The sequence below is a fragment of the Rhinolophus sinicus genome, chromosome 3 (assembly GCF_057876585.1).
Source record: "Rhinolophus sinicus isolate RSI-liver-muscle chromosome 3, RSI-T2T, whole genome shotgun sequence".
NCBI lineage: Eukaryota > Metazoa > Chordata > Mammalia > Chiroptera > Rhinolophidae > Rhinolophus > Rhinolophus sinicus.
The window spans coordinates 75190910-75204038 of record NC_142503.1 but is presented as its reverse complement, the minus strand read 5'-3'; the positions used below and the strand labels follow the sequence as shown (position 1 = coordinate 75204038).

Here is a 13129-nt window from a genome sequence, read left to right as displayed (position 1 = left end):
TTCGGTATGGTGGTAACGTGGGTCTAAGTCAACCAGTGCGCAGACATCCCCCGACCACCCTGATGGTTCTGCTTTATTAAATAATAGAAGGAAGTAAGGATCCCTACAGTCCTGAATGATGATGGTTAATTGCCAAAATCAGGACTCAAACTGCCGCCTGTTGTGACCAGGAGGAAAGCCGGCATGAGGACAAAGCTGACACCCCGAGAAGGCAAAGTTGAAAGAAAGGCAGAGAAATAAGCAAGCAGTCCAAGTCAAACCACATGTAAAACCTGAATAACCTCAGGACTTTCGTCACTTGAGCTGACAAATCCATTCCTTTGATAAGAAATGTTGTATTCTGAAATAACCTAGGAAAGCTTTAGGAGGAAGAGCCAGGATTGATTTTAAACCTAGGTTTCTACAAATGGCACTTGTGAAGAAAGGAAGCGTGCCACAGAGTCGAAGTGCAGAAGACCAAGGTTCTGTCCTCGTTTTTACTACTAATGAGCTTTGGAGTCCTGGGAAAGACATGTGTCCTCTCTGTTTTTAGGCTTCGTCACTTGCACAAAGAAACACGGGACTGGTTGATTTATAAGGTGCTATCTACTCTACATTCCTGAAAAGCTGAGTCTGCATCTTAAAAATGATATACAAACACTTTAGTCATGTAGATACAGGCACAAGATACAATCACAATATATTTGGTGATTTTACAAATTGAGGGTTGGCATACTACCATCAGTGTCCTTTGCCAACATCAGGACTCAAACTGCCGCCTGTTATGACCAGGTGGCTCAGCTTGCCACAGGAGAGAACCATTATCTGTGCATTTCTCTGCACCTCTCCTCTCCTCATCTCCAACATGCTCCATTGTCTAAGCACAAGATTCCAGCCACAGCTTCTTCTACCAAACTTTCTCATTGTCTAGTACATTCCCCATTGTATTTATGGTGACAGGATATTTTTCCAATAATTTTGGAAAATGATTTAAGATGTTCCATCACTTTATATACACATAAGAATTTATTAGTGAACAAATAACATCTCACAAATCTTCCTTACAGACGAACTATAGCAGACCATGTTAGGTGACAGTGGTGGCTTGGGAGCCTGTGGCTACTTCCCAGTCCTCCCTGCCTGACCTACTCAGGGCTACAACAACATGAAGAATGGCCACCTCACCCAAGAGGAGCTGCCTATCTCCCGAGACCAGCTCTGAGGGGACACACATCAAGAAAATTTCCATTGATGGGAACATTGCTGCAAGGAAGTCAATATTTGTGAATATCCTTAAACAAGTCTGTGAGGACCGGGAAGTGGTTCCTGAAACTGTTGCCAGATGGTGCAGTGTTCAAAGTATTCAAGATGAAGTTCAGGAACTGACAAGTGGTGGGAATGTTCTTCAGATGATGCATGAGAAACCTGAACGATGGTCTTTTATCATATGCCTGCCTCAGTCGAATACGAGCTCAGCTCGCCTTTCTCAATGTCAAGCTCGAAGATGCAGAGATACCTGTATTATTTTTTTAACAATCTGTGTATAGTGACAGGTATATTTTTGCATCTAATTTGTATGAATTGGACTGCATGAATGAAACAGAGTGGACAATTTATCAAGACTGGCATGGCTGGATGAATAACCAGGTAGGCCAAAGCCTTGAACTGGATGGAATCATTTATCTTCGAGCCACTCCAGAGAAATGCTTGAGTAGAATATATTCATGGGGAAGAAATGAAGAACAAATATTCCTCTTGAATATTTAGAGAAGCTTCAGTATAAGCATGAAAGCTGGCTCCTGCCCAGAACACTGAAAACCAGCTTTAATTATCTACAAAAAGTGTTTATCTTAACACTGGATGTTAACGAAGACTTTCGAGGCAAACACCACAGTCTGGTTGAAAGAGTCAAAGAATTTTTAAGCACTTTGTGATCTTGCTGAAGACTACAGGCAGCGAAATGGTTCCAGATACTCCAGCTTTGGGTATCTTAGTAGCTCCATATTCATACAAATCTCTTTAGAAAACCCAAGTTTTTAACCATTTTTGTTCCAAGAAAAAAATAGTTTTTGATGAATCCTATACAAAAGTTTGTGACCAGTTTTTCTTTTTTCTTTTTCTTTTCTTTTTTTGTTGTCTAAACAAGCAAAGACATTTAGTTATCTCTCAGGAGAAAAAGTCTGGAGGTGGGTGGTTCCATAATCAGTGGCTAAAGTACATCATAAAGGACCCGCCCCCCACCCCCACCCCATTTGCCTGTCCCCTCTGTTATCCTCCTCACCAGGCTGGCCTTTTTCCTAGTGCTTCTCATCTCACTGGTGGACCAGTTTCGTAACTTTAATGTTACATATTAAATGGTAATGTGTCTTGTGTAAATTAGTGAAAAAAGTTGAAAGTGGAATTTAAGGAATCTCTAGAAAAAAGGATTAAGAAGTTTTATTTTAAGTACTTTTGGTCAAGTGCCTCCCCTTCCATATTAATTTATGTAGCAGATAAGACCACATTTAGTATTTAATTACTTCACTGATATTTATTAGTGTATCTATAACACATTTATAGAGGAGCAGGTTACACTTTGTGCCCAGTTTGTAATGGCATAATTTATCATAAGTCACTTCATCTTTTCCCTGCCTTTATTTGTACATCTGTATGAGTGAGGCTTCATGTTTTCGCATTAGAGTTTGGATGATTCAAGAGGAAATGTTTCTGTACTTAAAAGATAACTGAAGCTTATTACATGAGTAAAATATTTAACTTACATGGAGCTTAAAATAGCTACCTGCTTTCTCCCTTCTCAGACCATTCTTTTAGAATGGAATATTACTATTATAGTTAAAAGATTGGTTTAAAGTATGATCATCTTTAAATCATTTGAGGTGGAAGTACATTTATTCTCATTTTTATAGGTAAAATATTAGTGGAACGTAGTAAGGGATAAGTTTTTCCATCTTGTTCTTTATTGACTTTGCACTGGGAATGAGTTGTCTTTTGTTACTTTTATGCTCTGTGAGAAGTCAGAAGAGAAACTTCCCTGTTCATTTAGTCCCAGCTGCTATTTCCTGCCTCATCGTGCTTTCCCCACTGTCTGGATTAATTAGGCAGCCTGCTATTTTAAAGTCACACATTTCTTCTTGGAGAATATAGTGATTGTTCTTTGCTTCATACTCGTAGTTTGCCTTGCTTCTCTGTACGGTTATACCTTACGCTTCTTCCCCCTCCTTTCAGAGAAATTACTGATAAAAATGATCTTGCTTATCTTGAAAGCATTATCATTTTTGAATATATATTAGGTATATATATATATTAGGAATATACATTTGAATATATATTAATATTAATGAAGAAGACAAAAGGGTAAAGTAGCTGTAATTTTTAAAAAGCTGCATGGATTCATTTTAGTTCTGTATATAATGAAAGATTTTTTTCAAGTTTGTTCAAAAAAAAAACCTAAATAATCTATGTAGGAGGTGGAGCTTAATCACCCTCCCTCCCAAGAGTGGGTTAGACTTGGTGACTCAGTTCCAAAAACTAGACAGAGCAGGAAATGGTACAAAGAGTAACTGTACAGTGGAGAAGTTTGGCAGACACCACTGTGACAAAATGATGAAGATTAATATCGCCAGTGGTATCGTGTGGTATCACATACCCCTGATGGCTCAAGAAGGGCACTTCACCTCTGTGGTATTCTTTCCCCAAACTTATAACTCCAGTTAATCATGTGAAAAACAACAGACCAATCCATTCTACAGAATACCTGGCCAGTACTCCCTGAGACGGTCAAGGTCATGGAAAAACAAGGGAAGACTGAGAAACCATAACGTATCAGAGAAGGCAGAAAAAACATGACAACTAAATGCAGTGTGGATGCCTGGGTTGGATCCTGAAAGAGAAGGAGGACATTAATGGAAAAGCTGATGAAATCTAAATAAAGTCTGGAGTTAATAGTTAAAAATTTGTAGTTATTATTATTATTCAAATAAAAAAATCTCACGCAGTGTGTGCACAGCTGTTTTGCTTAAGACAGACACAATTTATTTTTCTCACATCTTTACAATAATCCTGTGAGAAAGGCACTCGTATTTTCATTCTACAGATGAGGAAAGTGAAGCTCATTACAGTTTAAAAAGTTCATTTACAATAGACAGCTAATAGGTACCAGAGTTGGAATGTATTTTTATACCACCATAGTTGCCACTGGAGGTTCTATTAATATCTACTGGAATCATAGGTTCATTTTACGTGGACTGCAGCCCCAGTTCTTATTCTTAGCATCAGCCTACAGCCAACACATTTCCAGAATCTTGGAATCAGAAGACATCTTGAAAGACTGTAATACCCAACCATGTACAATGCCTCCTCCTTTAGAGAAAACCATTCTAGAATTAATACACTTTGTCTGAATGACACAGGTAAGGCATATCCTAAGTCATCTGGTCTCTGGATTTTCCCCTTTCTTCCTAACCGTACCTACCTCATTAACACCTTCCTCAAAGTTTATTAATTTGTTTTCTTAAGTGCTAAAAAGAAATTCCTTCATCAGAATAGAGACTAAGACAATTAATAGCAAGTACTAATGAAACTTATGATGAAACCAGAAACCAATCTTTATTTTACCATTTAGGTACCAAGTTAGAAAAATACATTTTTTAAGGTATGGCTAATAGTGACATCATTTAAATATAAGAATCTATTCTAGGTCATATGTTTTTCTTGACCAGTGTACACAGGATACAAACTTCTTTAAAATACTTCCATATATATATGGTGATATCTATCTATCTATCTATCTATCTATCTATCTATCTATCTAAGCATATAGATAGATAGATAGATAGATAGATAGATAGATAGATAGATAGATAGATAGATAGATTTTTTTTTACACACTTTAATGATTTCCAGGACTCTATTCTTTATTTCTGAATCACAGTCAAGTTGCAGTGATTCTGGGTCTGGTTATTTTACTTTCCAGTGAAGAATGCATTATCTTGAATAAAAAAATAATAAATTCCTGACAAAGAGTTAAAGTAGTGCAAATAAGATCTCAATGCTACAAAATGATTAATATTTTCTAATTTTAACACCCTTCTTAGAGGTCAAGCAAACTGTAAAAATTACACAGAAAGACACACCTATAGCAGTTATTTTAAACTACTCCAACTGTCCTTTTGTCTGAAGATATGGAAAACCTTAAGGTTATGATACCACACATTCTTTTTGGAATGTGAAATATGAAGACCAGTAATCAAATATTGACAAATATTAAGATCTCTTTTCTTGGATCACTTCATGCTAATGCGAAGTCATGAGCAAACATCCATGTGTCAGTATTATGTTAGCTATTCATTAACTTGAGAAACATGACCCTTATTATTGAGAATTTACCACCTAAGCTATGAAATTGACACCAACTATTACAGAAGGCAACCAAGTGCTAATGAAACACTGAACACGTTACTAAATTCAATAAGACCAAGTAAGACGTTGGTAAACTGGCCCTCAACTAATCATAAGCATCACAGGTTTTTCAAGGCTAGAAACTGCATTTGGAATAAGCAGGTGAAAATATAGCCAGATACCCAGAAGAACACTGGGTTCTTGCTCCTCAGAGAAGTGCCCGAGGGATGATGTGAGGTGTGCCAGAATGCAGATCCAAATCCTGATGGAAACATGTGATATTCAAGATGGGCCAACCTTTATTTTTTAATAGCTGAGCTTCCAGTTGGCAACAAAAGAATCCTGTGCCAGCTGCTGAGGAAATAATATGCTGGGAGCTGGCAGGCACTGGCACTTGGCAAGCCTACAGGTGTGGATGCATCGTGGATACCGAGGTAGTGCCTAGAAGGCAGACGAGCGGGAGGGAAGTGTGACCACAGAAGAAGTGTCCCAGCCTAGGGTCCAGCAGGGCGGTACTGTGCTAGGGAGCCTCCTGGTAATTAATTAACTAGAAAGAAAGAAGAGCAACTCAGAGTCAGCTCCAGCCATCCTGGATAAACCAAATGTAGGGGCTGTGCTCTCCATGAAGTAGATCTCTGGACTACATTCCTCAGCATCTGGCAAAAGGACAATGGTGGGCATCTGGGAAATGAAAAGCGCACCTCTTCCTTCATACTCTGCTTGCCACCTTGGCACAGATGAACTCAGGTTAGCCTTTGAGACATAGCAGGAAGATTCTGAGGCTATGACTGACGTCAGACAGATATCAAAGTGGGGAAGAAGGGCATAAGGATGTGTTAGTTCGGTCTGCCATGACAAAATATCAGCGGCTGGGTGGCTTAAACAACAGAAATTTATTTTCTCATAGCTCTGAAAGATGGAAGTTCAAGATCAGGGGCCAGCATGGTTGCATTCTACATTCTGGTGAGAGCTCTTTTCCTGGCTTGCAGACAGACCTCTACCTTATTGCTGTTTCACAGAGAGAGAGAGAGAGAGAGAGAGAGAGAGAGAGAGAGAGAGAGAGAGAGAGAGAGAGAGAGAGGGAGGGAATGCGAAAACAAGCTTTTTGTTGTCTCTTCTTCTAAGGGCACAGAGCCCATCCTGAAGGCTCTCCTTCATGACCTCATCTAATCCTAATTCACTTCCAAATGGCCCATCTCCAAGTATCATCACAACAGAGGATAGGGCTTCAACATAAGAATTTGGGAGGAACACAAACATTAAGGCCTCAACAGGGGAGATACAGGAACATGGGAGGGAGCTGGTCTCTGGTGGGACAAGGGGAACAGGGAGAAATCAGGCAGGGACAGAGAGGTGCTTATGGGTTGAGATGTAACTGGACTCAGAAAGCAAGAAGTTGACCTGGGTGGAGAGTGGCCTTCTTTCTGCCCTTCAGCCCTGTCTCTGCCCCTTTTCTTCCTACACACAGCTTCTCTTTAACCATCCTTCCCTGGCTTCTATTGTCAAAATAGAGATGGGGACATACAGATTTTCCAGAATAATTATTTTGACAGTACATCAAAATCATGAACATAAAGTTAATGACTCTACTTGGAAGTTAAGTCAAGGAGGGATTTTTTTTTTTCATTAAAGAATTAGACATCTCAATAGATGGTTTTTAAATAACATCCCCAAATAAAGATAGACACAGAGCGGGCCATTTCTGTTCTTCTCTCCTTCATGATCATCTCCTTATCTCCTCCTTCCCCACTGTGGTCAGGCCAAGCATATGTTACAGGACATTGCTAATAGATTACACCGTCACAAACACGTCATAAGTCAAGCTTTTCTAAAAAAGAATGACCCCTTTCAGAAACAAAACTAAGGACTGGGGAAAGTTAGGAAACATCCCTTCTTGCTAAATCCTGTCCTAGATATCCACAGCTATTGCCAGCATTTGTATAGTCCACTAGAGGAAGTAAAAATGAGCAAATATGAGTATATGTTTCTAAAAAGAGGTGACGCATTTTTGAAAAGCACAAAATAAGAATGAAAATTATTCAAGGATCTTACCACATATTTACAAAGCCTTTGAAGCTTAGAGCCCCACTTACTCTAACAGTTGCTCTGTCTCCTGAACACACAGTAAAGAGCTAAGGTGATGATCCAGAGAATTCAATTAGAAGAAAACACAGAAGATACTTGTAGCTACAAGGGAACTTAGAGCTAAGTGATTCAATCACAGAATTCATACTATTCCCATCATTCAGAAAAGAGGCCCTGTAAGAGAGAATGGACTGATGAAAGAGCCCTTTGGATTCCAAAGGACTTTCAATTGCAGAAGCCCTGCTGGTACAACTGACTCGCTTACACAACAAATATTTACTGAGTGCTCACTGCATGCCAGGTGTTGTCTAGGTGCTGGGGACACAGCCGTGAACAAAGGGACAGAGGTTTGCCCCTAACAGCTTACATTCCAGAGGGCCCCAGGCTTTGAATAAGTAATTTCACAGTGTGCTGATTTAGCAAAGGGTTATGTAGGGAAAACACCCTGAAGAAAGAGAGATTTAAGTCTTACTGATTTTCCTGCAGCTGTTCACCTCACATTTATTCATTTACTTACTATTCCACAAACATGTATAAAACATTTTTTAAGCACTCTTCCACAAACATTTATTATTGAGTGACATGCAGTAGTAGGCTCAGTAATGGGGACAAAAGATGGATAAGATGCGGGGTTCCTCTGCCCGAGGGGCAGATGCTCTAGTGGTGAAGACCACAAAGCGTTTACCTTTAAGACAATAAACATATGAAATAATATGAGAGCAGGGAGGTGGGAGAAACCTTCTGCCTGGGAGTCAGGATGACTCTCCTGGAGGAATTAGAAGGACAAGGGCATTTCAGTCCAAGAGTTTCATGCACGACACCACTGAGACATGAGGATCCCTGAGGGCTCCTTGAGGCCAAGGCAGGTAGCGTGGGAAGAGAAAAGCACTGGAGTCTGACAAACCGGGGCTTGAATCCCAGCTCTGCTCCCATGCCCAGCTGTGCAAGCTTCACACGCTGCTTCACCTTTCTGAGCCTCAGCTTCCTCATCTGAAAAACGGTTCTGGTAATGATCACCTTGTTATATCACCGAAGTAATCAGCAATACACAAACGACAGTAAAACCACAGTACCAAGCTCCTGGGAAACACTCCATGCTGGTGATCAGAAGTGGTAGGGAATGGGTCTGGCAGGCAATTGGGGTCAGATGCTAAAAGGGCCGCGTAAACTGGACTTAGTATTCCCCCTATAGATACCCAATTCAGAATCATTACCTTCTATCTCCCACCTTGTGCCCTGTCTGAGGAATAGTAAGCTTACATGCCAGATATGGAGCTAAGGGTTTTTATATACTTAAGTGATTTCATTTCATCATCATAGCAACCTTGGGGAGGATATGCTACCATAATCTTCATTTTACAAATAAGACTGAGTGACATTCAGTGTTATGCCCAAAGGGACACAGCCATCAAGTAGCAATTTTATCTTGCCTGATTTCCTGCCAGCATCCTGTACCATCTCATTGAGTTCTTGTGATAGCCCTGGCCTTACTCAGCAATCTTCCTTTACACCCACCAACTCAACTGTCCAGAATGGCCTGCTTGCTGCCCCAGCCTTGAAGCAGTCCTGACTAGCTAGCTGCCTTCCCCAACTCTCCCTTTGCGCTATGCCTTCCTTCCTGAGGCTCATTCCCCTCCACTACCTGCCAGCTCAAGCCGGGGCCAACGCTCTGCTGCCCCCTCCTGGCCAGGGGCAGAACCTCAACTGCTCCCTAGGGCCTCAGCTCAGTCCTGACATTCCATTTCCTTAGTATCTCAAGATATGAAAGAACTGTATTGGTTTGCTATGGATTACCCTGATGATTTCCTCAGGTTTCCGTTTCACTAATGTGTCATGCATACACATGACAAGCTTTGTTTATTATGTTTTTAGTTTGCCCCCAGTTACAGGTTACACTCAGGAGAGCTTCTCAAGAGTTTACCTTGCTGAACATTTTTATTAGCTTATGTGTTCACATTGAGGGAGAAAGAGGAAGGATCCAGAGTCCTGTAGGAACTACTAAAAATGTTTCCACTCACACAAGAAATCTTTAGAGACCTATTATGACTGAACATTCTAAGCCAGGCTGATTCACTGAATTACATATTTTGAATTTAGTCACATTTAACAACATACTCTTATTTTCTCCACGTTGTCCTGACAGGGAGCTTTAAAAAATAGTTAAGATTCATTTAATGAATAGATAGCAGTATATTTACATCCTGTCAAAGATCAAACTTGGACTGATTATTTGTCACAACTAAAAAACAATTTTGTATGCCCGTTACAGTCCTAAATGGAAGGTTGTCACTCACTAAGTTAAAATAGTCACTAACTACGTGTCCCTTCAAGAGAGTACAACAAGTAAGGCAGACCAAGATAAAAAGTGCAATGAAAGGTAAAATGCAAGCAAAGGTCCCTATTAAACAGTCCACAGGACTTAAAGTAAGGAGAAATCATTCAAATGTTGCATTGTAGGTAGCAATGAATGTATGAACGTAATTACAGATTTGCTATTCCCTACTCTTCTTTGTTCTGGTTTGTAATATTAGTCAAATTCTATCTATAATCATGACATAAATCAAAGAAAGTGCACGTTTAACAAAGAATACTACTACAAACGGGTAGAGAAAACAGTTTAAGGACATGTTATATCCATTACCTTTGTAGCAGACCATTCCAATCAGAGCATTGTTCAAGTCTAGCCCTTTTTATTTTTTAAGAAATATTTGTGTACCTGGTTAATTTTTCAACCATATCACCCTGAAGCATGACTTATTAAGTGATGACAATGAATTTGTTAACAGGGCTCAACTCAACATCCTAGCCCTAATGCCCAGAACTCTGCAAGCATTAACTACCAGACATTTCAGATAAAAGCAGTCATCTGCCTAAGACAGAGTTGTCGAAATTTACCATTAAGTAAGTTAGGCATGTTAAAATTGAGGTTCTTGTAAAATAATATGAATTTGAGTTCAACAAAAAAGAAAAAGAAAATTCATTTAACCCTCTGCTGGATGAGCAAGCTGTGATTCTTTTCTCTTTTTTTGTTTTCTGTTTTGTGACTTTTTTGGTTACAATGGCAGTAAGCTCTTATCAAAACCTTTCATCAGGTTATCTTAAAATGCATAACAAGTGCACATATGTACCCACTTCCCCTTTGTGCACAGACACACCTCGCAGTATGATTTCTTTTTTGTTTGCATTTTGATCTACATATCTGCTTTTAAATCATTTTCATAACGTAGAATGTTATTTAAGTAACGAAGCTTATTCAAGTGTCCACTTATAACTACCATTCTTTGATGCAGTAATCACCCAACAAGATGTTTCGAACACATGTTCCTCTCATTATGTATACTTATGTACCTATAAGGGCTATACATGTACTACTGAACCAACATGCAGTGTGCTTTTTAAAACAGCCAAAAACAAAAATTAAAAGCAAAACTTAGAAAAAAAATAAGGTTCTCTAATACTTTCTTCTAACACTCCACTATATTATTACACACACCCTGGATGGGGACATTGAATTTTGGAGATCTCAGCTTTAGACAAAATATAAGTGACTGCTTTAGTTTATTGCTAAAATCTATTCAAAATAAAAAAAAGAGCAATTTATTTTTTCAAGAGATTGCTTATTTAAACTGAGTCTCAATTTAAGGATTGTAATTAGTCCATCTGAGAGATACGCATGGCATAGAGGAGGATTACTCAACATGCAGGTACTATATTAGAAAACAGAAAAATTAATTAAACTTTACTAGTTAGAGACTAATCTTTTATCAATAATTTTTCAGCATACTCCTTTGTAATTAATTTTCTAACTGTCATTTCAGATATAATAGAAGAATAATCAACATGAAACTATTTATTTATTTTATACAAAATAAATTACCCTCCAATAGTCTTTGTATGTGAACACTGATCGTAATCACTTAAACACACTTCATGTAAAGCTTGTCCATTTTCAAACACATAAATGATGAATGGAGCTAGCTAACATGCTACATAGGTAAGAACTGTAACTGCTACAGTTTCAATAGACATACACAAAAGATAAGTAGGTATTTAAAGGTTGTGCCCACCTTAAAAACTAATATAAGGTTGACATTTTCAAAGTGTAAGGGAGATTCAAGCCAGTTCCTTGAATAAATGAAGTCTTGAAATCAGTTTAACCTGAAATTCTCACGTAACTGAGAAGTAGAATTTTAGCTTGTCAGATCTAGGTGAGTGAGAATTCCACAAACTACAGGCTAAGGGCTGCTTGTTTTTGTACACTGTGCAACCTAAGGATAGATTTAACATTAAAAAAATTTTTTTTAATAAAACAATAAATAGAAAAAGAAAAAAGAAGAAAAATATCATACTTTGTGATGTAAAAATTATATGAAGTTCAAATCTCACTGTCATAAATAAAGTTTTATTGGAATATAGCCCTGTGCATTTTGTTTCTGTGTTGTCTACGGTTGTTTTCACTCAACCATCACAGAGCTGGGAGTTGCCACAGACAGCATATGGGCCCCAAAGCCTAAAATGCTGTCTGTCTCTTTATGGGCTCTTTACCAGGTTTAGGTAACTGATCTCAGTCCCCTCAATCCCACACTTGCCGTTTCTTATCTCATCGTATCATCGTAGGCTGTAGGAGGGTGTTTTTTTTTTTCAACAGACATGGTAAGTTCTGTCTTAGCCACGCCCCTGGTTTATGGGTTAATGGCAAGTTCTGAGTCCCACAACTTCAGCCCAAGATGCTTCTACAGTCACCTTTCACTCTCATAATGGTATTTTCTTTTATTTTCAATTGATATAGACACAATCATTTTTTTTTACATGCTTTCTTTGATCTGACATCAACTCTTCTTCCCGACTTTATCTGCCATGACAACGTTCAGATTTTGTAACGTTTGCAAAATAAAATGTGCATCCTGCATTTTTCTGTCAGTTTTTGCCTTTTCTGAGAATGTACATTGCACCTGGTATGCCCTTCCACAAACCTCTTCCTGTTAAAATACTGCCAAATTTCAAGGTCCAACCCTCCCATGAAGACACCTCAGTCCTCCCAGTTGAAATTAGCACTACATCATAAAGACTGGGGTGGTTCTTTTATCTCTGTCTCATATTAGTTTTAGTTATTGATTTATCTCTTATTAAAATTATTGCTGATGCCTTATTAGTAGTAAACTACACATTTGGAGGCCAAACAATATTATATTCATCACATTCATTCATACTCTAGCCCCCACTCCCCACTACTCGCACACACTATCAACATATATTGTCTAGTTCATACTTATTCAAAAGGTCAGGCCGGTAACATGACTTTAGGTGGCACAAAGGTATGGAATTAAATAACAAGGAATCAAAAAACGAGATCATTATCTTGTCAATTATTTTTCAGTGGTTCTGATTACATCAAAAAGAAAACCTCAGTTTGTGCTACTGTGGTTTTAACCCTGCTAATCTTTGATCATCTCCCTTTTTAACAAAGAGGGGGCAATCCTCGGGCTTAGAGAGTCTTCTGCCATCAAATATTTCTAGCTACAATTTAATAAAAATGCTTTGGTTTTATTGCAATTTATTTTTACCATTTGGTTATATTTATGGCATGAATACTGGTTTTCAATTTAGTAAAAATAAGTATTCTGGATAAGTAAATTTAGATGAACAAAAATGAGGTGACAAACAAAAA

The 13129-nt window shown here is 38.5% G+C and overlaps 1 protein-coding gene and 1 pseudogene across 3 annotated transcripts in view; one reads left to right on the top strand and one right to left on the bottom strand.

Moving 5' to 3' along the window:
* Positions 1-13129, bottom strand: part of CAMK4 (calcium/calmodulin dependent protein kinase IV) — a 203258-nt gene that overhangs the window by 182735 nt on the left and 7394 nt on the right. The gene's annotated exons all lie outside the window — the stretch shown is intronic.
* LOC109445412 (deoxycytidine kinase pseudogene) lies at positions 718-2182 on the top strand (annotated as a pseudogene).